The sequence below is a fragment of the Eschrichtius robustus genome, chromosome 16, assembly GCF_028021215.1.
Source record: "Eschrichtius robustus isolate mEscRob2 chromosome 16, mEscRob2.pri, whole genome shotgun sequence".
NCBI lineage: Eukaryota > Metazoa > Chordata > Mammalia > Artiodactyla > Eschrichtiidae > Eschrichtius > Eschrichtius robustus.
The window spans coordinates 29,768,003-29,790,282 of NC_090839.1; the positions used below are offsets into that span (position 1 = coordinate 29,768,003).

At 52.3% G+C, this 22,280-nt stretch overlaps 1 protein-coding gene across 3 annotated transcripts in view; it reads left to right on the forward strand.

Moving 5' to 3' along the window:
• The window catches only part of STK35 (serine/threonine kinase 35), a 45,254-nt gene extending 27,064 nt beyond the window's left edge, over positions 1–18,190 (forward strand). The window contains exons 4-5 of one of the 3 annotated variants that reach the window (XR_011070359.1): positions 13,614–14,269; positions 17,998–18,190. The gene's annotated coding sequence lies outside the window, so the exon portion shown is untranslated. Of the gene's footprint in view, positions 1–1,286; positions 1,342–13,613 lie in introns of those variants that run through there. The other 2 variants (XM_068524389.1, XM_068524388.1) reach the window with 2 other exon arrangements.
• The last annotated feature ends 4,090 nt before the right edge of the window (positions 18,191–22,280 follow it).

Sequence of the window (22,280 nt, forward strand, 5' to 3'; positions counted from 1 at the left end):
TCAGCATGTGTGCAGGTTCTTGGCTCCCCCAGCCCCCCCCCCCAAAAAAAAAAACACTGAACATAAAGCGCCTTCGTGGGCACGGAGTGACCTCCGTAGACCCAGGGTTGCCTTCACAGCCTTTATTTGATGGCTGAGTCTTGCTGTGTTTTGTTCTAACCCCCTTTGTAATCAGCTTCTCATTAGTTGATTGACGTATCTGACTCTTCTGAGTCTGTATTTGCATATTCATTCTGCTGTAATTATGTCTCAAGGACATAGCATTTTGTTTTTGTATTTACTTTTGCTTTTTAGAGCTGAAAACCTGTGCTGTCACATGGGCAGGCTGGTGGTTCTGCCAAAGAGCAGCTTTCTAGCGCTGGCATCTCACTTTTTTTCTTTTTAATAGTTACATAACATCAGAACCATGATTGCTGGCTATAAAATTGATTTTGAGAGCCACTTTAATTTGTAAATTGGGAAATACTTTCCATTTGGGGTTAAGGAAAGGAGTACGGGGGAAGGAGGTAGAAGGAGAAGGTCTCTGGTCTGTTGCCTTCAGGTTTCTAAGTGCAAGTACCAGGAGCAGAGGGGTGGCCCTTCCCTTAAAGTCAGTCCTTCAGCTGTCCTGTCGTGCCTTGGTTTGAATTCTATATAGGCCTTGGGGTGGAGGAAGGCCCCACCTGCCTTCCACCAGATCTCCTTTCAGGAACCCAGGAGAGTCGTTTTTTGCACTTGTTTAGCAAATGCTTAAGGAGAGCTTTTGCAGCTTGCTAGGGGTCTTGTATGCACTTGTTTCTGTATAGGATCAAGCCTGCTACAGCCTGGAGCCTTTATCATCTGTCAGGCATGGTGGGGAGGTGCCAGGGAGCACCTTCTCTTACCTAAACTTACTGAGCACAGGCTGTTTGCCAGATTCATACTCTCCCCATTTACTGTCTCGTTAAATCCTCACGTGCATCCTAGGTATGGTGTCCGCCCTGCTCCCACTCCAGAGAGTGATTTGCCCCAGTGGCCACGTGGCTAGCACGTGCCAGCTCCAGGCTAAAGCTCGGGTGTCCATGCTCTTTTCCATCGAGCTTCCGAAGATGTTGCAGCACGGTACTGTCTCAGTGCTCCCAGGAGCTCAGAGGACCGAGTACTGGCTTTTTGTTGAAGAAGTCAGTAACGGCAACCTGTAGGACGTGTGACTTAAGATGGCCCTTGAAGAAAGGAGAGCAGACAGGGGTCTTCTAAGCAGGAGACACAGTATGAGCAAAAGCAGAACACTGAGAATTTGTGGAAAGAATTTGGTTTGGTTTACGCAGAGGCTCAAGTTGGAGAGTGAAGTAGCGCCAAGTTGCCAAGAACCTTGAATGTCAGCCTAAGAAAGGTGAACTTCATCCTACAAAAAAGGTGGCGGTGACGTACAAGGCTGGATTTTTGGCAGGTGAGTCGGTCACAGTGAGGGGAGAGCTGTTAGCCCCCTCGGGGAGGGAGATAAGATGCTGCACCTGACAGTGCCGGTCTTCAGAAGGTGCAAGACTGCGCTGGCACCCGCCCGAGCACAGGAGGGGAGAAAGGGCCACCACTGACCAGGGCGATTATAGGCCCTGTGCTTCCATTTTTGCTTTTGAATCTGATACGCTGATTAACCTAGGTTTGAATCACCTCTCTGCCTCTTATCAGCAGGGTGCCTTGGGCAAGTCACCTAACGTTTCTGGGCCCCCATTTCCTAATCCATTAAATAAATGACGCTCCTTTAACCGTGATGCTCACTGTGTGCTGTCGTGAGGACAAAAGGCACGAGAAACAAAGTACCCGGTGCAGCTCCTAACACACGGCGGGAGTTCAGTGAAATGGTGGCTGCCTCTGTGGAGCTCCCTTGTCCTGTTTGTTGGTCTCATAGGCTAATCAGTCATCTCTGCTTCACTTCTCACTAACAATTTGCAGTGCCCTTCTTTTCCCTGAGAGAGCGCCAAACCCCTTAGCAAGTGCCCCCAGTGAGTTCCCCTCAGCACGCTGGGCTTTGGACTGCTTGCTGTAACCGGAGTACATATGGTCTCCTCCGGCCCCGACCACTCCGGGCATGACCTTGTTTGAGCCACGCCGTTCACAACCACAAATTGTCCCATCCCCATATAGAGGAGCCACCTCTCCCCTTTAGCTCTGATAACTCCTTAGACACCTTCCTCCTGGCTAAGGGCCCAAGAGGGGAGGAGATCTCTCCCAGGAGCCCAGCCTCGCCCTGAGTCCTTTCTCTGCTAATCACAGCAGCCGCAGCTGAACCCCAATCTCTTTGGGGGCCAGTTGAAGCTGTTGGCAGCTTTCATTTCATCCCCACACTTAATAAGTTGAGGAGGGGAATTAGGGTATCCCCGCAGCTGACTGCCAATTACCAGGGCTGTTTCTGGAGACAAAAAGATCCCCCTTAGTTTGTCTTGAGTGAGTTCCACCCATACCTGTTTACCAACTGACTTGGTTAAGGGAAACACCAACCCCCAGGCCCTGACAGGCTGGTGACTTCCCAAGGCCAAAAAGACCGGGTTTAATTGGATCTGCGCCCTCAGACATAGATGGTGACTCAGCGTGCAGATCCCCAGAGACCTCCAAACCTCAGAATCTTAGGTCTTGCCCAATGATTCTTTTTTCTGTGCATTTGGCAAACTTTTAAATACTAGCATTGTGGGCAGCACGCTTCAGGGAATCGGAAGGTTTAAAACAATATCAAGCAAGTCAGCAATGGTGACACCACGGCCACTGCTAAAATATGACCGAGTCTCCTTATCTAGGAGCTTCGCAGTGACTGCTTGCTGCAGTTTGCATAGAACCAGTTGCTGCCCTTACTGAACTTGGGACATTCTAGAGATAAAGCTGCCATGTGTTTGCATCCACACGCCATCCTGTCTTTAACCTCTGCTCACTCCCTGTCTCCCAGTGAGCCATGCCCTGCTGTATCCCGGGCCTGCCGCTTGCAGCCATGAGAGCGTGTGTCCTCGTTGTGCTGCGTGGGCTGCGGGTTGGGCTCAGCTGACACGCATAGAGCCCACCTCCTCTTGGTGACATTCGTGCACTTTAAGGGCGACTCAGGCTCTGCTTGAAAGCCTGTAGAAGAGGGACCTCACCATCCTGCTGTTCTGTTTGGAAGGGCCCTGGTGCAGGAGCTGGAGTCCCGCCCTCCCACCCTAACCTCCCCGTCACAGCGCCCAGGCCTCTTTTGCCTGGGAAGCCCGCATAGCACTCCTGTGCTGCCTTCTGGTTAGGGTGTTTCCTCAATCGAGAAGGAGCCTACAAAGCTCGTCTTGATTCTCAGTACTCCTTGGGTCCTGAGAAGCTGGATGTTGAGGATATTCCCCCAGAAAAATTCACGTGACTTACACACACTGAGATGCTTCCTGTGCCTTCAAGGCGATTGCTGTGTGTGCATCCTTGGAGTTAGAAGGACCCTGGGTTAAGGACCTCTCGTCCCAAGCCCCTCAGCACATGAAGAAACCAGGTCCCCAGAGAAGAGTGAGGAGAGCTCGATGAGACTGGAAGCTGGCTTTCCCACCTGTACTCTCACTACTGGGTGGGTCAGTGTCTCTTTTAAAAAAAAAAAAAAATATATATATATATATATATATATTTATTTATTTATTTATTTATTTTTGGCTGCATTGGGTCTTCGTTGCTGTGCGCAGGCTTTCTCTAGTTGTGGCGAGCGGGGGCTACTCTTTGTTGCAGTGGGCGGGCTTCTCATTGCAGTGGCTTCTCTTGCTGCGGAGCACGGCCTCTAGGTGCACGGGCTTCAGTAGTTGTGGCTCATGGGCTCAGTAGTTGTGACTCACAGGGTCTAGAGCGCGGGCTCAGTAGTTGTGGCGCACGGGCTTAGTTGCTCCACGGCACGTGGGATCTTCCCGGACCAGGGCTCGAACCCGTGTCCCCTGCATTGGCAGGCAGATTCTTAACCACTGCGCCACCAGGGAAGTCCCAGTGTCTCTTAATAGGCTGCCATGTGGGGGTACACTCCTCCAGTTGTGTTTGTACTGTCACAGCCTGGGTGACAGTGTGCCTTTCAGAGAACTCACTGGGCACTTGCTCTGGACGAGCATAGGTAGGTGAGGAGGATGTGAAAGATGGGAGGGGTGGCTTCTTAGGCAAAGGACAAGTCCTCTGGCTGCGCAAGGGCAGGTGCTTAGTTCCTCATGGGGCTGCCCTGTCCTACCGCCTGTTTCCATAGTCCATGTCCTTCCATTGTGGAGAATGGGAGGCCGCCAGGTATGAACGCCACCACCTCTTGAGCCACTTGTCAGCTAAGGAGAGTTGTTGGACATTTCTGCCATTTTGCAGATGGCTGGGCGTGGAAGGAGGCCACAGTGGTTCTTTAAGATCTGGGAAGTCCAAAGAGTTGAGGCCAAACCCAAGTCTTCCAGTCCTCATTAACCTCCTACTGTGACTGACTTAGACTGGGGACATTCTCTGAAGCCAGGCCGGCTCCAGCTAGCTGCAGCTGGGTTTCAAGCTCCCTCTCCAGATGAAACAGTCTGTGTTTGCAGACAGTGGGCTGTGTCCTTCCCCTGTGAGGGCCGGCCTCCTGTGGGGAAGTGGGTGCGGGGGAAGTAGTGGAGGAGCCTCCTGGTTCTGTCACTGATAGGCTGTGTTGTGTCAGGAAAACCCTTCCTCCCCGTGTGCCCATTTCGTCCGCTGGGCTCTGAGGGTGGGGTGGGGACACAGTGGAGCGCGGGAGAAAAATAGCGCCAGTGAAACCCCAGCCGCTCCCTTCGCAGCCACTGGGGGCTGGAGAGGCGGCCGACCTCCTGGGGTGGGGTGAGCATCCCTCTGTGCACCTGGCTTGTTGGGATGTTTGGTAGGAACTCAACCAAAGGCAGGGGTTTTATAGCCATATTTTTATGTTAAACTCCTGTCGTGCTGAACGAATGATTCCGTGAAGTTTGTGAATTAACTTTTTATTGCCATATGCTAACTCCCAATTCCTATCAGTCACCCAGTATTCGAGCTCCTTCTGTGCTTGGCAACCTGAGAGTCTTCAGAGGAGCAGAGGCTTGTCCCTGTCCCCCAGGAAGCTTGTAGTCAGGGGGTGGTGAGAGGACGCGCAGCATGGTTAGTGGGGGTCTGCGGTCTTCCTGTGCCTACTCACCAGAGAACAGAGAAGAGTCCCTACCGCGGCTGGGCCCCGGGGAGTGCTTCCTGGAGGAGGCGTGCACCATCTGAGCTGACAACAAGGGGAAGGGGGGTGCAGCCAGACTCGTAGTTCCTGAGGCCCGAAGCAGAAAGGACACTGTCTCCTCCAGAGAAGACTAACATGAGGCCAGTTTATCTTGTCTGGAATTTTTGCCTGAGCAAATGACTTTTGTGAGGTTTTTGGTTTTGGGGATGTGATTTAAGGCTGCCATCGTAGCTTGATTAAGTACCTCCTGCGTATCTCACTGAGACCGTCACAAAGACCGTCACTGGGCTTCACACCCTGCAAGGTAGACATTTCCACATTGTAGGTCAAGAAAACAGACTTGATAAAGATGAGAGCTAGTAACTGGCTGAGCTGGGGTTTAAACCTTAGATCTTCCTACTCCAAAGCCCAAGCCCTTGACAGAGCACCAGACTACCTGTGCTCTTTGAATGGTACTCCCGCCACACTGGGGACCTGCTCCTGGACTTCTGCCTTGTTTTGGTCCCCTGGTCAGGACTCAGAGACCGCAAACACAGCACGACGGCCTTCCAGGTTGTTGTCCGTATCTGCTGTGAAGCTCCTGCTGGGTAAGCTTCGGTGCTCTCTGACCTCACATCCCTTTCCCTAACGCCATTCCCCTTCGGTAGACCTGGAGACTGAAGACACCATTATCCCATTTATAATGTCTACTTCATTTTCTTTTACCCTGACGACAGGACCTCGTATGCTGTGCCATGAGCCGCCCACAGCACAGTCGTCCCTGGTTTTGCCCTACTGTGAGCACCACTGTTGCTTCGCTGAGCCTTAGAGGAATGATGCACCAAGCTTGGCTCCCTGGCCTCAGTCCCTCTGACAGATTAGAACAGACAGTAGTGCCGGAGCCGCTGATCCCCCCAGGGTGGTATGTTGATATCTGAGTATGAAAAGCCAGCTGTCTGGTGTATGAAACAAATGAAAAATGACTCATTTTGAAGCTAATCTTGCTTGGAAGGAGAGGCCTGCCCTCTGTGACCCTGAGATTACCTTGCCTCTGGGCTTCTCCAGCATGATATGCTGAAAATAAATAACCTGAGCCTCAGTTTGCTCATCTGTAAAATGGGGATAATTCCTACATGGTCCTTTGCCTGGAAAAAGGAGGCTTTGCATATCAGGCCTTGCATAGTGTCTAGTTTATCACAGGCGTCATTAACTACAGTGATAAGACCAGGCTGGATGTTTGGGGAGCTTAGGTAAGGGTGAGTTCTTGACTTCACCCCCAGTAAACCACGACTTGAGTATGCCAGTCAGATGACTTTCTTTCCTGTTAAATAGGTGAGAGGCAGAGAGGAATAGAGAAAACTAGACTTTAGATTTGAATCCCAGTTAACCGTTTACTACCTATTTAACCTTTTGCAACTTGCTAAGTAACTTCTGAGACTAAAATTCCTCATCCGTGGGGAGAGCCTTTTTCGTGGATAGATGTGTCTGTATAAAGTAAAGAGAGTATTGTGAGGACTCTTGCTTAGCGTCCCTGCTTACCCTAGCACAGAGCACAAACTCGAGTGCCACCCTGAAGCCTGCAGGCTGCTGCAGGAGCCCTCCTGAGGAGCACCAGTGGTCACCTGGGGAACTGGCCCACCCTTCGAACGAGTAGCTGTGACACTTTTGTGCGAAGCCACAGAAAATTGGTCCTCCCAAACAGCCAGGTGGTATTTCTGATTTCTAGGTCCCTGGACTTCAAAAATCCACCTTTAGGGGACTTCCCTGGCGGTCCAGTGGTTAAGACTTCGCCTTCCAATGTCCCACATGCCTCACGGCCAAAATACCAAAACATAAAACAGAAGCAATATTGTAACAAATTCAATAAGGATTTTAAAACTGGTCCACATCAAAAAAAAAAAAAAAAAAAAGAAAAAATCCACCTTTAGGCCTGAGCAGGTCGAAAGGTGCTGAGGATACTTTTGCTACCATCTGGCTGTCCTTGGGGCATTATGGTAAAGGTGTGGCAGTGGAGAGCTACCCTTCCCTTCCCCCTCCACCATCACCTTCACTGCCCTCATTCTTAAATCTCCCATTTTGAAAACACAGGAGAGAAAGTTCCTGAATTAAACTTTGACTCTGGATAACTTATACATAGTTGAGTGTGTGACCCCCTAGAAACCAAAAAAGACCATCAACATAACTAATAACAAGGTAGAGCTCCCTGACTGCCCCACTGCTGGGGATCCTCACTCCTTACAGCTGACCCCAGAGTGGAAATAGCAGCATCCCCATTTGCTAGTAAGGAAAAGGAGGCTCAGATAATGTAAACTGCTAGTGAGTGGCAGAGCTCAAATTTGAACCCAGGACTGTTCACCACAGCCTGCGCTGCTTCCCTGATAGAGCACTGGAGTTAAAGTGCGGAGCTAAAGCTTAGCTGTGGGACTTCCCTGGTGGCGCAGTGGTTAAGAATCCGCCTGCCAATGCAGGGGACACAGGTTCGAGCCCTGGTCCGGGAAGATCTCACATGCTGCGGAGCAACTAAGCCCATGTGCCACAACTAGTGAGCCTGCGCTCTAGAGCCCGTGAGCCACAACTACTGAGCCCGTGTGCCACAACTACTGAAGCCCACGTGTCTAGAGCCCATGCTCCACAACAAAAGAAGCCACCTCAATGAGAAGCCCACTCACCGCAACGAAGAGTAGCCCCTGCTCGCCGCAATTAGAGAAAGCCTGTGCACAGCGACGAGGACCCAATGCAGCCAAAAATAAACAAGTTAAAAAAAAATAAAATAAACAAAGCTTAGCTGTGGCTCCCAGAGATTTTTAAATCCTGTGGTTGCCAAACTTACACATTTTGAAGGACAGTACAATTTAAAAGCCAGGGGGTGGGGGTAGGAGATGGAAGACCAGTTTTTTAAACCACTCCCATATACTTTCATCGTCATTTCATCAAAGAAATGACATTTTGACCAAGGTAGGAAGGCCATACTTTTAGAATAAAGGGTAATCTTTTGTTCACCCAGCCATTCCCAGTCTGCGAGCTGAAGACTAGGGGAGGGAGTTGGCCGTGGGAGCCCATTGGGTCCCCAGCCCCATGGCTGCCTGCTCCCACCTCAGCTTTCCCCAGCTTCTGTTCTCCAACATGCTGATGGCCTTAATGGGAGCAGTTTGGTTCCTCAGTCTCCTTGGACAGAAGGGACAACTGCTTGGCTGGCAGAGGAACTTGCCAGAAGGCTGCTCACCGCCTGGTTGGCACCGCATCCCCCTTTGTGCTCTGGACCCCAGACCCATGCAGAGGTACCTCAGCCAAGCCTTCCGGAAGCCTTTTCTGAGGGAATCTATTTATAGGTGAAGGGATTAAATGGGTTTTAAACTCCTCTTAAGCTCTTTTTGTCTCTCTAGGAAGGGATTTTACATTACAAAGTTACATGTTAAAAGCAGGAGCTTTGGAGTGAGTCAGACCTAGGTTCAACCCTTTTCTCTACCACTTACTAGCCATGCAGATCTTGTCTCTGAACTTTAATTTCCTCATCTCTAGAACTGGGGCAACAGCAGCTCCTACCTAGTAGGGTGGTTGAGTGAGATGAGGCAATAGATGTAAAACACTTGGGTCCATGACACAGCCCACAACTACTGAGCCCGCATGCCGCAACTACTGAAGCCCATGCGCCTAGAGCCTGTGCTCCTCTACAAGAGAAGTCACTGCAATGAGAAGCCCGCGCACCACAATGAAGAGTAGCCCCCGCTCGCCACAACTAGAGAAAGCCTGCGCACAGCAACGAAGACCCAATGCAGCCAAAAATAAATAAAAATATATATATATATATTTTAAAAAAGAGACACTGACCCGCCCAGTGGTGAGAGTACAGGTGGGAAAGCCAGCTTCCAGTCTCATCGAGCTCTCCCCACTCTTCTCTGGGGACCTGGTTTCTTCATGTGCTGAGGGGCTTGGGACGAGAGGTCCTTAACCCAGGGTCCTTCTAACTCCAAGGATGCACACACAGCAATCGCCTTGAAGGCACAGGAAGCATCTCAGTGTGTGTAAGTCACGTGAATTTTTCTGGGGGAATATCCTCAACATCCAGCTTCTCAGGACCCAAGGAGTACTGAGAATCAAGACGAGCTTTGTAGGCTCCTTCTCGATTGAGGAAACACCCTAACCAGAAGGCAGCACAGGAGTGCTATGCGGGCTTCCCAGGCAAAAGAGGCCTGGGCGCTGTGACGGGGAGGTTAGGGTGGGAGGGCGGGACTCCAGCTCCTGCACCAGGGCCCTTCCAAACAGAACAGCAGGATGGTGAGGTCCCTCTTCTACAGGCTTTCAAGCAGAGCCTGAGTCGCCCTTAAAGTGCACGAATGTCACCAAGAGGAGGTGGGCTCTATGTGTGTCAGCTGAGCCCAACCCGCAGCCCACGCAGCACAACGAGGACACACGCTCTCATGGCTGCAAGCGGCAGGCCCGGGATACAGCAGGGCATGGCTCACTGGGAGGCAATGGATAAAGGTAGGACACTTTTATATGTAACAACTTGGTAAGGCTGTCAGCCCTCCTACACAGCCTTACCAAGTTGTTACATATAAAAGCGTCCTACCTTTATCCATTGTAGAACATGCCTGCACATATTCAATGCTGAGTAAGTGATTGCTGTTACGATCATCATAGAGAAATAAGGAGCTCGGATGTACTGAGGGAACTTAGTCCAAGAGCTGAAATAAGAAAGGGAAGCATTTGCCAGCACCTTCCTGGACACCTTTCCCCCAGGAGACCATCTCAAATGCAGGCCGTTAGAGCCACTGGCAGAGCCGTCTCTGGAAGCACTAAATGGAGGCTCGTAGTAGAAAGGCTGTGGGCGGTGAGGCTGGAGAAGATGGGGCTGAGTGCCGGTCCTGCTGCTCTGATGTGGGGCAAGTGGCTCCATCTCTGGGCCTGTTCCCTTGTTAACTCCTCACTGGATGAGCTCGTCAGGCAGGTGAGAGATGGGAGTGCACTACAGACGTCACCTGCAGGTTAACCACATCACTGTTCTTTATTGTGCTCAGAGGAGTGGCTTTGCCCTCTAGGAGGGCTCTGTGGTCAGAAGTCAGCGTTCCAACTGAAAGGGACATGGCAAGTCCTGGCTGAAGCTGGCAATCAGGCAGTCGAGCCACAGCCCAGGCAGTCGGAGTGGAGGTGTGGCAACTACTAGGATGAAGGGCAAGGGCCCACTGGGCTGGGACCCAAACCATTCATTGTCCCAGCAGGTGCCTGAGAGGGCCTGCTGCTGCTTTACCCCAGAACCACGTGGTCTGAGCCCTTCCTACCGGGGGCTGTAGAAAGCCCCACCCTGCCCGCCCACCCCTCACCCCCCTTTCCAGGGAGGTCGCAGCTGTTGGCTCCCTGGGGGAAGGTGCACCTTCTCTAATGGAAGACGGGAAAGGAATGCAAAGCCAGGGTTCTCTCTGTGGAAGAAAGGGCCCTATTTCTCTTGTCCCTGCTCAGTGGGCAGAAGGAGGCAAACCTATGGACTATCCTGAGGCGTCCTACCAGGAGGGCCAGAGCCAGTGCCAAAGCTGGAGGGAGGGAGTGTGGAGGAGCCTGTGGGAAATGTCAGCCGCTTCCTGGCAGGGGAGCCGGGGTTAGAGCGGTCATGACGCTGGTGTCTCAGGCACTCTCGCAGTGCTGGGTGCTTGGTGTGACCTTCTGCAGGCACAGTGTGTTCTGCTAGTTTATTATGTAAAGGAGACTTCTGCCTCCCTGCCGACACTGCTTTTCCGCTGCCATGCGTCACCTTCCTGCTGTGATGGTCATCCGTTTGAGGTTGTCCTCAGCTTGGGTCCAACCAGGGGAGGTAGGAAAGCAGTGTTAAACAGGTCATAACTGGTTCCAAAGATTATCTTAGCAAATCACACATGACCATACAACTTCCCGGGCCTTTCTTGTATCTCACAAGGACTTAGCGTCTTAGATGGTGAGGTTCCCCCAAGCCCTCTCTCCCCCAATCTTCTGGTTGCTCTGCTGAATAAAGCTAGGTTTGAGGTGGCTGCTGGACCATCCCAGGATGTGCTCATGATGATTGTATTTTTCCAAGTCAAAACTGGCATATAGGACCCACCAGTGGATGTTTGTTGAGGGGAATTAACAGGCAGGGAAACAGAAGCAGTAGAATAAAAGGCTGGGCCTGAGGGGCAGTCTCTCCTTTCCAGATCAAATACTTTTCCAGTGCCTTTATCCTCCATCCCCACTTGATTCCACACATGGACCCTGAGTCACCCCTCACCTGTGCAGTGAAGGAAGGAATCACACAGTCTAGCCTCTCGTCTGACAGGTGTGGAAGATTCTCCACCGTCCACTGTGTATGGAAGAGCCCAAAGAAGAGACTGGGTCTGGTCTCTGGGACCCCTCGCTACTCCAGGGACCTTTCTCATGGGGCTGCCAGCTTTCTTTATTCATTAAAGTACACTTTTTTTCCCATTAAAAAGTGAAGTGTGACAGTGTGATGTGTACTCAGTATTAAAAATACAGAGGGAGAGTGGAGGAAGAGGAAAATCCACCCATGACAAGTACAACATTTTGATGTATTTTCTTGCCAGATTTCCTATACTTGGAGGTCTTTATTTTTTACATAGTTATGGTCATATGTCACAGAACTTCATAGCCTGCTTTTTTCCACTTAACCCATGGAAATGCTTCTGCCATACTGTTGTTCAAAATGCCACACAGCTTTCTCATTTCCTCTGTAATGTATCATTGAGTAGATGGGTCATTTGCTTCAATCTCTCATTTTTGGATTTGCGATTATTACCTCAAATTAAATACTACTTCAGTGGACATCTTTATTCATAAAGTCCTTTTCATATTTAGGATAATCAGACTAGATTTCCAGAAGTGTAATTATAGGGTCTAAATACATTTGAAGCTCTGAAAACGTTGCCAAATTGCTTTCTAGAAGGCTTTGTCATACTCCTCCAGTGGAGTGTGTGTCCTTGCCGTGGAACCTTCGCCCAGCTGGAAGCAGTTTGGATGGTTCACTGGCTGAGGACCGTGGCCTCTTAAGCCTGACACATTCATAATTTCTGGTTGGGGACAAATGGCTGGGAGAGGATGGGATGTCGAGGAGTTGGATCCTGCCGTGGGCCAGGTACTTCACAGTCGGTATTCCACTCAAACCTCAAAAACGAGCCCCCATTTCTCAGAGGAAGAAACGAAGGCTGACCGGGAGAAGTAAAACTGTCCAATATTGCAGTACCCTGCTGCCTCTCGTGAGGACTAGCCAGGCATCTCCCTGGGACCTGAGGATGACAGGCCAGTGTGATATGACTGTACAGGCGGCGGGCAATGGTGGGGAGGATGCAGGGCTGGGAGGGCATACCTGTCAGGCTGCAGCGAGCTTACTGAGCCTTGAAGCCAGTGGGGGGATTTCACACACACCGAGTACGACTGTCTGATTCAGTCATTCAGGGTGAGAGTGGGCACTTGGAAACTCTGATGAGACCATGGGTCGCCACGGAGCATTGCTGCCCTGGGTGGCCCGCCTGCCCAGTATTAGGGCTATACTTAGCTCTAATCAGACTCAGACTGGGAAAGCTGGGCTGGGCAGGGTGGGGGCTGGCCCAGGGCTAATCTCTGCGGGTTCTTGTATTCTAGGCCTCCATTAGAACAGGTCCCTGAAAGGCTGGCCGCTGGTCTCGTTCTGAGGCCTGGCACCAAGGCCATTCCCAAATAATAGCTAATAACAATACAGCCAGGCACTGTTGTAAGTTTTCCATGTATTAGTTCATTTGGTCCTTGTAATAACCTGTGATGTGGTACAGGTGACAAGACCAAAGAACCAGAGGACTCAAATTTGCCCACAGTCCAGTGGCAGAGACTGTGGACTGGACCACAGTTCTGGCTGCAGCCTCCTTCCTAAGCACGGCAGTGTCCTGCAGCATGGGGCCCAGCGGGCGGCTCGGAGACCAACACTACCCCTGCCTGTGGGACTCTGGTCCCTCTATGACCTGGGTGGGTAGCCTGGTGCAGGTTCTCAGAGGCCTGAGCCGCACTTTTCTTATCTCTGAAATGGGGTAAGAGGGTTGGTGTGAATGTCCAGTGCAGCATGATTGGTCACAGAGGGTAGGGGGCGGGGGATGAGGGAACTCGGGCTGCCAAGGCTGTGGGGACAGAAGGCTTGGGTCCTGTGACATCTTTCTCCTAACAGTGCGGGGAAGCCAGGACAGAGGGATGGGGTTTTTGCTCGGGTTTGTGGCTGGGGCCAGCGTGCCTGGGTTTCCAGCTGGAGTCTACCCCTCCAATGATGTGACTTGGGTCGTGGTGCTTAAGCTGCACCACAGTTCATCTGAAAAGGGGGATAACATGTCCACGGCGTGGTGGTTGTAGTGAGGATGGATTCACTCCATAGAGAGTGTTTAGAAACCAACTCCCCCGGCTCCCAGCGTGGCACGGCTCCTGAGTTCATCTGGGTTGGGTGCTGGCACCTAGTGGGGGATCTGGAGCTTGGAGGTGCCCCATGCCCACTGACCCACGTCCACTCTCCCTGCCTTCTGTCTTTCAGGTTGATCCTCGGGACCCACAGTCTCATCATGTCTCGCACAGAGGACGGCAGAGGGTACAGGCGGTGGCGTGGCCGGTTGGCGATCTCCCAACAGCTGGATCTCCAGCAATGTGAAGCTTTTGTTTGGGTTTTCCCCCTCCTTTTAGTTTTGCTTAATTTTTTTATTTTCTGTCTTCCTTCCACCCCCCCCGCCCCCTTTTTTTTTTAATTTCAACGATTAAGACTTCAGAAGAACAGGAAGCTATGCTGTGGACAGGCACCAATTTCTTTAAAGAAACTCAATATGGACAAAGCATATGTATAAATTTCATTTTTAATTTTTATAAGGGGTTAGGGAGCTATTTTGTTTTTGTCCTTTATTTTTCCTGTCTTCTTTCTTTTACCCATCTCTTAGTTCTGCTTATAACACCTCACTTCCACAGAGAAGGCCTGCCCCTCCATGGAGAATTTGGGGATTTCTCCTGGAATGGGGGGCATGAAGCCAGAAGGAGGCCTCTGTGCTGCCTCCCCACCAGGTGCAGGAACTGCTGGACTCCCTGGTGGCCTGCTCCTGGCTGGCCCTTGGGCCTTGGAGATGATCAGAGGCCAAGAACCACCTGGAAGGGGAGGACCAGGGCTTGGCCAGGAGAACTCGAGAAAGAAGATCTGTATTTTGGGTATGTCCTCTTGAAGCAGTTGGAAGCCCAGGGCCACACCAGGACTTACAGAGGGAATCCATTCCCTCTACTGCCCTTTAAAACCAGGAGTTCTGAGGGGGGAAGGGACAGAGGGTGATCATCTCGTACTGCCTGGCGTTTGAACGGCCAGCCTACCCCAGCTCTGCAAGCCTACCTTTCTGTTAGTGATCTTCCTCCCAGAGGATGATTCCCAGAAAAAACTGTGTGCCAAACCTCTGCCTGGGACACAGCTGGGTCTTCGACAGGCATCTGTCACTCCTGTGAGCTCAGCTCCCGTCACCTCCTGCCTCCTGGATCGTCGTCTCCCCAGATGTCCAGGTCGTCAGACACCGCCTGAGTCCCCAAGACCCAGTTGTGACCATTGCCATAAGAACAGGGTGTCCTGAACCGGCTGCCGCTATCATCTCCTCACAGTGAGGGGTGTGCCCTGTGTGCCGGCCCCATGGTGTCACATATGGTGACAGCGCCGAGCATCATCTCCCTCACTGCAGGGACTTACTGTTAGGGGCTACCCTCAGTGGAAATGTGTCTGGTGGGAAAGGATGGACCTGGCTGACGGGGTGGACCGTGGCCATTAGGTGCCTGTGGGCTTGTTGGCTGTGACCCTGTGACCCCACCTCCAGTGTCTGTCTGTAGCCTTTCTTCCGCTCTCCAACGACTCTCGCAACCTCCCTACTCCTGGGCTTCTGAAGTGGGGTGTCCTCTCCCCTTGCCAGGAGAAGGAGAGCTGTCCCCGTTGCCCCTCACCTGGCTTCTCACCCCATTACAGCAAAGCAAGGAAGGGAAAAGGAATTCTTCTTTTGTGTTTAGTTGTTTTTGTTTGTTTTCTCTAAACCAGCATAGGATGGATAGGGGAGATGTTGGAGGGCATTTAAGTTGGTGTGTGACCAAGGAGGGCTTCCCCCCAGAGCCGCAGCCCTTCGGCCCTGGGAGTTTGGGAGAGACCAGCACAGCATCAGCCCAGACTTGCAAACTCAGCAATGTGTTTGCTCACATTCTTTCCGCCTTTTCTCAAGTCCTCTTCCTCCTCCTGGGCAGATGGCTAGCTGTGGTTAGCAGGATCCAGCAGGGCAGCAGGAGGTGACCAGGCCCCTCCCTCCCCTCCCTGAGCTGAAATTCTTTGTCGTCACCTGTCTCTTGTCTCTTCCCTCTGACTTCTCAGACAACCTAGAGTCTACTCTGAGCTGCAGCTGGGAGAGCACATCCCCTAACTGCAGTGTGCACCCCTTCTCTTCCCCACCTCCCCGCCTTCCCTCGGGGGCAGCTGTCTGTCTGTCCATGAGCACGTGGGAAAAACAGTCCCCGGACTTGGCACGCTCACCCGTCCCTGGCCGCAGCCCACACTCTGAAGTCCTAGTGAGGGTTCAAGCCTAACAGGTTATTTACCTTTTGCTTATCCTTCCCTTCCGCCCTCCCCAGGTCTCTTAGCTCTGACTAAGGTCTTGGAGCTGTAGGTCACAGGTGGCCATACCTTTCGGGTGAGGTGGGCAGCCTCGGTCGGGGTAGCCAGCCTCCACGTACCCTTGTCTTGCAGGACGCCCAGCCCATCCTTGCTTGGTGGCAAGACCTCCTTCCCTAGCTCCTGAGGCCCAGCTTGTTAGCCCCAAGTGCCTGTCTCTCGTCTCCCTCCCCTGTTCTCCACTCATCCACCTCGGACACCCAGCAGCCAGCAGCCGGGTGGAAGTCAGCCCGAAGTCAAGGCTGGCTCTGCCCAGTCGGCAGACTAGCCTCGGTTAGGCCCAGGTAGCCGTCCTCTCCCTTAGCCACTCTTCATCTCTTCCCACTGGAGTCAGCCTTGTCGTCTCTTCCTGCCTTTTACCTGGGTCTCGGGCCTGGCAGCCGCTCTGGGGATCATCATCTCAGCGCCACCAATTTGTTAGTCCTGTCCAAGTTCTAGGAGTTTCCAACCCTTAAAATAGCAGTCAGTTATTCTTGTCTCCTGGGATCTGTGAAAAGGATAGCCTTTGGAGGGAGGATCTGGGCCTCAGCCCTACGGATCTGAGCTCCATCCCCCCTCAGTGAGAGGAATCAGCAAGACAGATCATAGTGCCTTATTCCATTGCCCTCCCCGCCCAACCGCCTGGCTCAGTTGGCAGTACGAGGCTTCTTTCTCCCTCTCGGTGTTCATCTGCCACTTAAAACTCTCACCCCCCCGCCCACAGTTAGCCTCGTGGAAGGATGAACGCCCCAGTCTTCGCCCCATCCCTTCCTAAGAGCTGCAGCCAGGCACGTGACCCCCAGCCACCACAGGGCGCTCACTAGCAGCTTCTGCTGGGGACAGGGCTGTGCTGCAGACAGGTGCACTCTCGGCCACCTCCTCCCCAGCAGGTCCCGCCTCTTACCTCCAGCCGGGAGGACGCAGTCTCTTCCTCGGAGACCAGCTCCATCTGACCCCCTCCTGGGCACCGGGACTAAGGTCGCAGGCCTTAGCACCCTCTCATCCCAGAGGTACTGGGACAAGAGAATGGAATTCTTTCCTCTCACCCACGTGTGGTTCATGCCCCCATGGCTGCCTTTCTGAGGGAGTGTATTAAATGTTTACTTAAGAAATACCGTGTTTACAGCTGGAGGAGAAACGTGCCCCATGCTGGGTGGAGATTTGACCCTCTGGACGGCGCCTGGCTCCTTTATGGCACTGCCAGTGGTGACCCCAGAGCGAATGAAGGCAGGGGGCCGGGGCACAGGCCCTGCACCCCCTCTGCCCCCGACCCTGCGGTGCTAAGACCACTCACCACCTTCCTCACGGCCTTCATTCCCCGCCTCTCATTCTCTTCCTCCAGGATCTCGCTCCTTAACGTATCAGTTATCTCCTAGAAAACCAGTGTTTGGAGCAATAAGATAATTTTTTTTTGCTTGAGTCTTTTTCTAAGAAAAGGAAAAGAGCGGGCATTGTGGGAATCTTTCTTTTCCTGCTGTTGGCTGTTTACCTTTTTAGAAGACAGATCTTACTTGGGTGGATGTCTGGGTTTCAGCCTTAGGAAGCTTGGAGAGGTAGGAGTCGGGCCTCCACCCCTAACTCTCTGCTCCGCCGCCCGGGCTCCCAGCCCTACCCACCAAGTGCGCCACCCACCTTTGCTCCTCGTGTGCCGCTCCCTCCCTGCCCATCTTGGGGGCACTGGTGGCTCTGCCTCTAAGTGGGGCTCTGGTTCTTGCTCCTTCCCTCTCCTGGGCCTGTCTGGGGGCCCAGCTGCTGGAGTCTCCTAGGACCTGGCGACCTGAGAAGAGCTTACCCTGCTCCACTCTCCAGGCCCCAGGCTTGGGGCTGAGGCACAGCCTTCGGGACAGTGCGAGCCGTCTCTGATCCTGCCGTGCCAGGCTTAGATGGCCGGGGCTCCTGTCTGGAGAGATGCCCTGGGAGGCGGGGGACCAGGATGTGCCGTGAGGTTGGCTGATATCAGCATCCGTAGCCGAGGGATGAGTCCACTGCCAGCAGCTCCAGGAGCCCTTAGACTGGGGGTAACGGGAAGGAGGCCCCCGCGTCTTTTTCCCTGAGAGGCCACAGGAGGAAGGGAGTTCATTTAGGGACATTTTAAAGAAATCTTTTTGTGTACCAGGCGCCTCTTTCCATCAGAGCAGGCGAGAATGTTGCTGCAATGATTCACATTCGTGTGGGGCCGACTTGGGTGTGAGGGAGGGTTTAACCCAGGCACAAGGTTAGTTTCAAAGACTAGTTAATCTATTTTCTTTATTTTCTTTTTTTTGCACAGAAGCTGGTAATCTAGGACCTACGTGTGAACAACTTTATATATGAATATTTTTTGTACTTGGTTTACTTGGGTTGGTATGATACATTATATTTAAGTTCCTTGAACACTGTGGATCCCCCTAATGTGTATGAATGACTGAGGCTTTGTAAATTAAGGGACGTTTGTGTGAATAAAGTTATTTGATGGGGTCAAAGAAGCCATACGTGATTTGAAAAGAAGTGCTCTGTGGTTTTGTCGCCTCCTGTTTGGAGGAGCTTGTCTGGGTCCTGGTGGGGTGAGCGGCAGGAGAAGAGGACACTCGGCTGCTTGATGGGAAGACGCCTGGTGGCCTTGGGTAGTCCTCCCCCTCCACACCTGGGACAGGAAGCCACACCAGGCCTGGTCTGCTCTCCCCAGGGGCCCAGGGCCCAGCCAGCATTGCCAGCCCCCCAGACATCCAAAGGCCCTTCCAGCCCCAGCTCTGTGCTTCTGCAAGTTCTGCCCTCAGGGATTTTTAATGTAGAGATGAGAGGAGTCTCCCAACCATGGCAGCAAGGGGAAGGAGACATTTTTGGAAAGCTCAGCTGGGAGACAGGCTCTCAAAGGAGCTGGGCGAAACAGCTCTGTGGGCGAGGGGGTAGCACCCGTGTCCGGGGACCAGTGATTGGCTGGGGGGGTGGGGGAGGGGGCGCAGGGCAGAGCACATAGCCCATCTCCCTCCGCCTGGCCAGCAGAAACCACATTCCATACGGAGTGAGGACTGGCATTTATTAAAAGTCGGGCGCTTCTGTTACCTTCGCTGGCCTGCGTGGTAGGTGTGGTGTGTGCCCCTTTGCTGAGGAGAAAACTAAAGCCCAGAGAAATCCAGACTGCTGAGTGCTTGGTGCACCAGGAAAAGCCACATGCCACATGCCGGCTGGGACAGGCGGTTCAGCCTGGCCGCACGTCCCTTTCCTCGTGTCCTCGTGTACAGTGGTGGTGGTGATAACTACCTTCAGAGCAGCTGAGGGCTCGATAAAAACCTAGTATTGGGCCCAGCACTTAGTAGGCTCTCAACAAATGGTTCTATAGTTGCTTTTCCCAAAGAAACAGGTTTGGGATTCTCCCGGAGCCTGCTGAACTCCAGACCCTGACTCCTGGCACTGCACTGCCTCAGTAAAGCTTAAAAGTCTGGAAAGGGTTGGTGTTTGACGTGGGACCCACCACCTGCGCTCTTCCAGAGGAGACTTGGTGAGCCCAGGGATAATAGAGCTGCAGGAGGACAGAGTCAGGACTTTGGAATGTAGGTTTAGAGGAAAAGATAAGACGGGGCTCCCTGCCTAATCTGAAAGTGAACGGGCTGCATTCCAGGCCCCGGCTTTGGTGTCCAGTGGCTGCTGGGGCTGAAGCTTCTGGCAAAGGATACTTCTGTGCTTAGCCTGGGCAGTAGCCTGGAGCTAGGAGAACAACCCACAAGTACGTTTTTTTTTAAATAACTGCTGAGGTAATTCACCCTTTTGAAGTGTGTACACGTCAGTGGTTTTTAGCATACTCAGAGTTGTGCAACCATCACCACTGTCTAATTCCAGAACATTTTTATCGCCTCAAAAGAGAAACCCATGCCTATTTGCAGTCATCCCCTCCCAAGCACGCTCCTCCCACCCCACAGCCGTAGGCAACCACTAATCTGCCTTTTGTGTCTATGGATTTGCCTGTTCTGGACATTCCATATAAATGGAATCACACAGTGTGGGGCCTTTTGTGTCTGGCCTCTTTCACTTCATAATGTTTTCAAGGCTCATCCACGTCATTAGCACATACCAGTGCTTCGTTCCTTTTTATTGCTGAATAGTATTCCATTGCATGGAAATACCACATTTTATGTATCCACTCACCAGTTGATAGACATTTGGATTTTTTCCATTTTTTGGGGCTATTACAAATAATGCTAATATGAAGATTCATGTACAGGTTTTTACGTGGACCTGTGTCTTTAATGCTCTTCAGCACATACATACCTGGCAGTAGACTGACTGCATCATATGGTAAAGAAGCATAATTTCTGAGAACTTGCCAAACTGTCTTCCAAAGAGGGTGCACCATTTTACATTCCCACCAGCCATGTGCGAGGGTGTCACTTTCTCCACATCGTTGCCCACACTTGTTACTGTCTTTTGTGGTCGTCCTAGTGGGTGTTACAGATGTCTTCACCACTATACTGCTAATGGCGGGTAAGGGAGAATAGTAAATAGCTACCTTAGATTCAGATCCAGTCTGCTCCAGCAGGCGTGGGGTGCAGAGTTCAGAGAACGCACGCTAACTCTGCTGTTTTGTTGGCTCCTTGACCTTGAGGCAGATCGCCTTTCTGACTTGATTTTCTCATCTGCAAAATAGTAAATATCCCCTTCATATGATGGCTGGCAGGACTGAAGGTTTTCATGCCACATACGTGGTGGGTACTCCAGAGCATTTCCTTCTCTCCCCATGTCTTGGGCACGGTGGGGTTAATTAGGGCCAGGATCAGAAATGGAGGGGCTTCGAGGGGCTCACTGTGTGTCAGGTTTGGGCGCAGGTGATGAGGAACGTGGGACGCATCACTGTGACACGGGGTCTCTTGAGGCCAGGCTCTGCCGAGGAGAGAGTGCGTCACCCAGGCCCTGGAGGGAGGGATCTGGAGTGCTCTTCTCCCATGGAAGGAGAGGTCACACATCCAGGCCCTCACTGCCTGTCCCCTCCCACCCTGCTCCCACAAGTCCCTCCGACTCCAGCCTCTGGCTCAGTCACTGGGTAGATAGCTGCTCCCAGCCACCTACTCGGTGCCTGTGAACCAGGTAGGCCCTGCGGGCCAGGAGCTCCAGATCCAGAGGAGGAAGGACTCGGAGAAGACAGGTGCACCATGGTGTGCCCGGCCTGAGACTGAGGGAAGTTCCCAGGCTGTGGAGCGAGCGTGGTGGGGACGTGCTGGACGAGGTAAGGCCAGAGGCTTGATCCAACCTGCGCTTGGTCCAACCTGCTGTCTGACCTGGCCCCCAGCCCTCTCCAGGCTGTGCTGCGGCCCCCAGCCTGCAGGGCCCTGACAGACTGCAGTGGGCACGGCATCCCAGTCTTTGTTAGTCTTTCGACTTGGAGAGTTGCAGCATCTTCCCGCCTCCCAGGAGGTCTTTGCCTCATCGTATCCCCCCTGAGGACCCAAAGGAGGGCCTGTGGCATTGAGACCCACCCCTCAATCCAGCCTCCACACAGATTTCCTTTTAAATCATCAGAACAGGTCATGGCCCAAACCCGCTGAGGCTCCACTGCACTTAGGGGATCACCCAGACCCTCTCCTTGGTCTATAGGCCCTTCTCCATTTTCCTCCTCTTACTCCCCAGACCCTCTTGCTACCAGTGCCCCTCAGGCTCTACCCTCTAGCCGTCTCAGCCTTACTGCTGTCCTTTAAGCACACACAGGACATTTCCATCTCAGGGCCTTTGCACTTGCTGTTCCTGCTGCCTGGAAGGCATTGCTTCATTGCTTCGCTTAGATCTCTGCTCATGCACTTGAGAGAGCTCTCCTGGCCCCCTTATTTAAAGAAACGCCTCATCACCATCTCTATCTCTTTAACATGCTTTCTTTTTCCTTAGGGCAGTTACCACTAGCAGAAAGTTTTATGTTACATACGTGTATATAATACATACACAAGCATGTCTGTGAATGTATATAAATAATCTACATCCTTAAACAGTGCCCGACATGGCCCATAGTAGGCGTTCACTACATGTTTACAAAGTACATGGATGAGAGCACATCATATCTGCAGGAACATGGCCCCGTGGAAGGAACTTGCTCAGGGGCCTGCAGGGTAGGGGCAGCCCCATCACATGAACCCCGGGCTCCTGAGCCCGTTCCACCCTCTTGGCCTGGCCTGCAACTCCTCTCCCTTCCTGAGGTTTAGTCAGTCCATTTCATTCCCGCCAACCCCTGAGAAGTGGAATGAAACCACCTACTTGAGAAGGAATCACCAGATGTGGATGATGATACTATTGGGCTTTAATTTCTTTCGTCTGGAACAGGGATCGGCCAACTTTTTCTGTCAAGCGCCAAAAAGTAAGCACTTTAGGCTTTGCGGGCCCCGGGCCCCTGTTGCTGCCGCTCAGCTCTGCCGTTTTCCCACACGAGCAGCCACACGCGGTATGCAAGCAGGTGAGTGTGGCTGTGAGCCAATCAGACTTTAGTTGTGGACACTGAAGTTTGGATTTCATATGACTGGCACTACAGTATCACAAAATATTATTTTTCTGCAACCATTTCAAAATGTAAAAACCACACATCCAGAGCAGTCTACA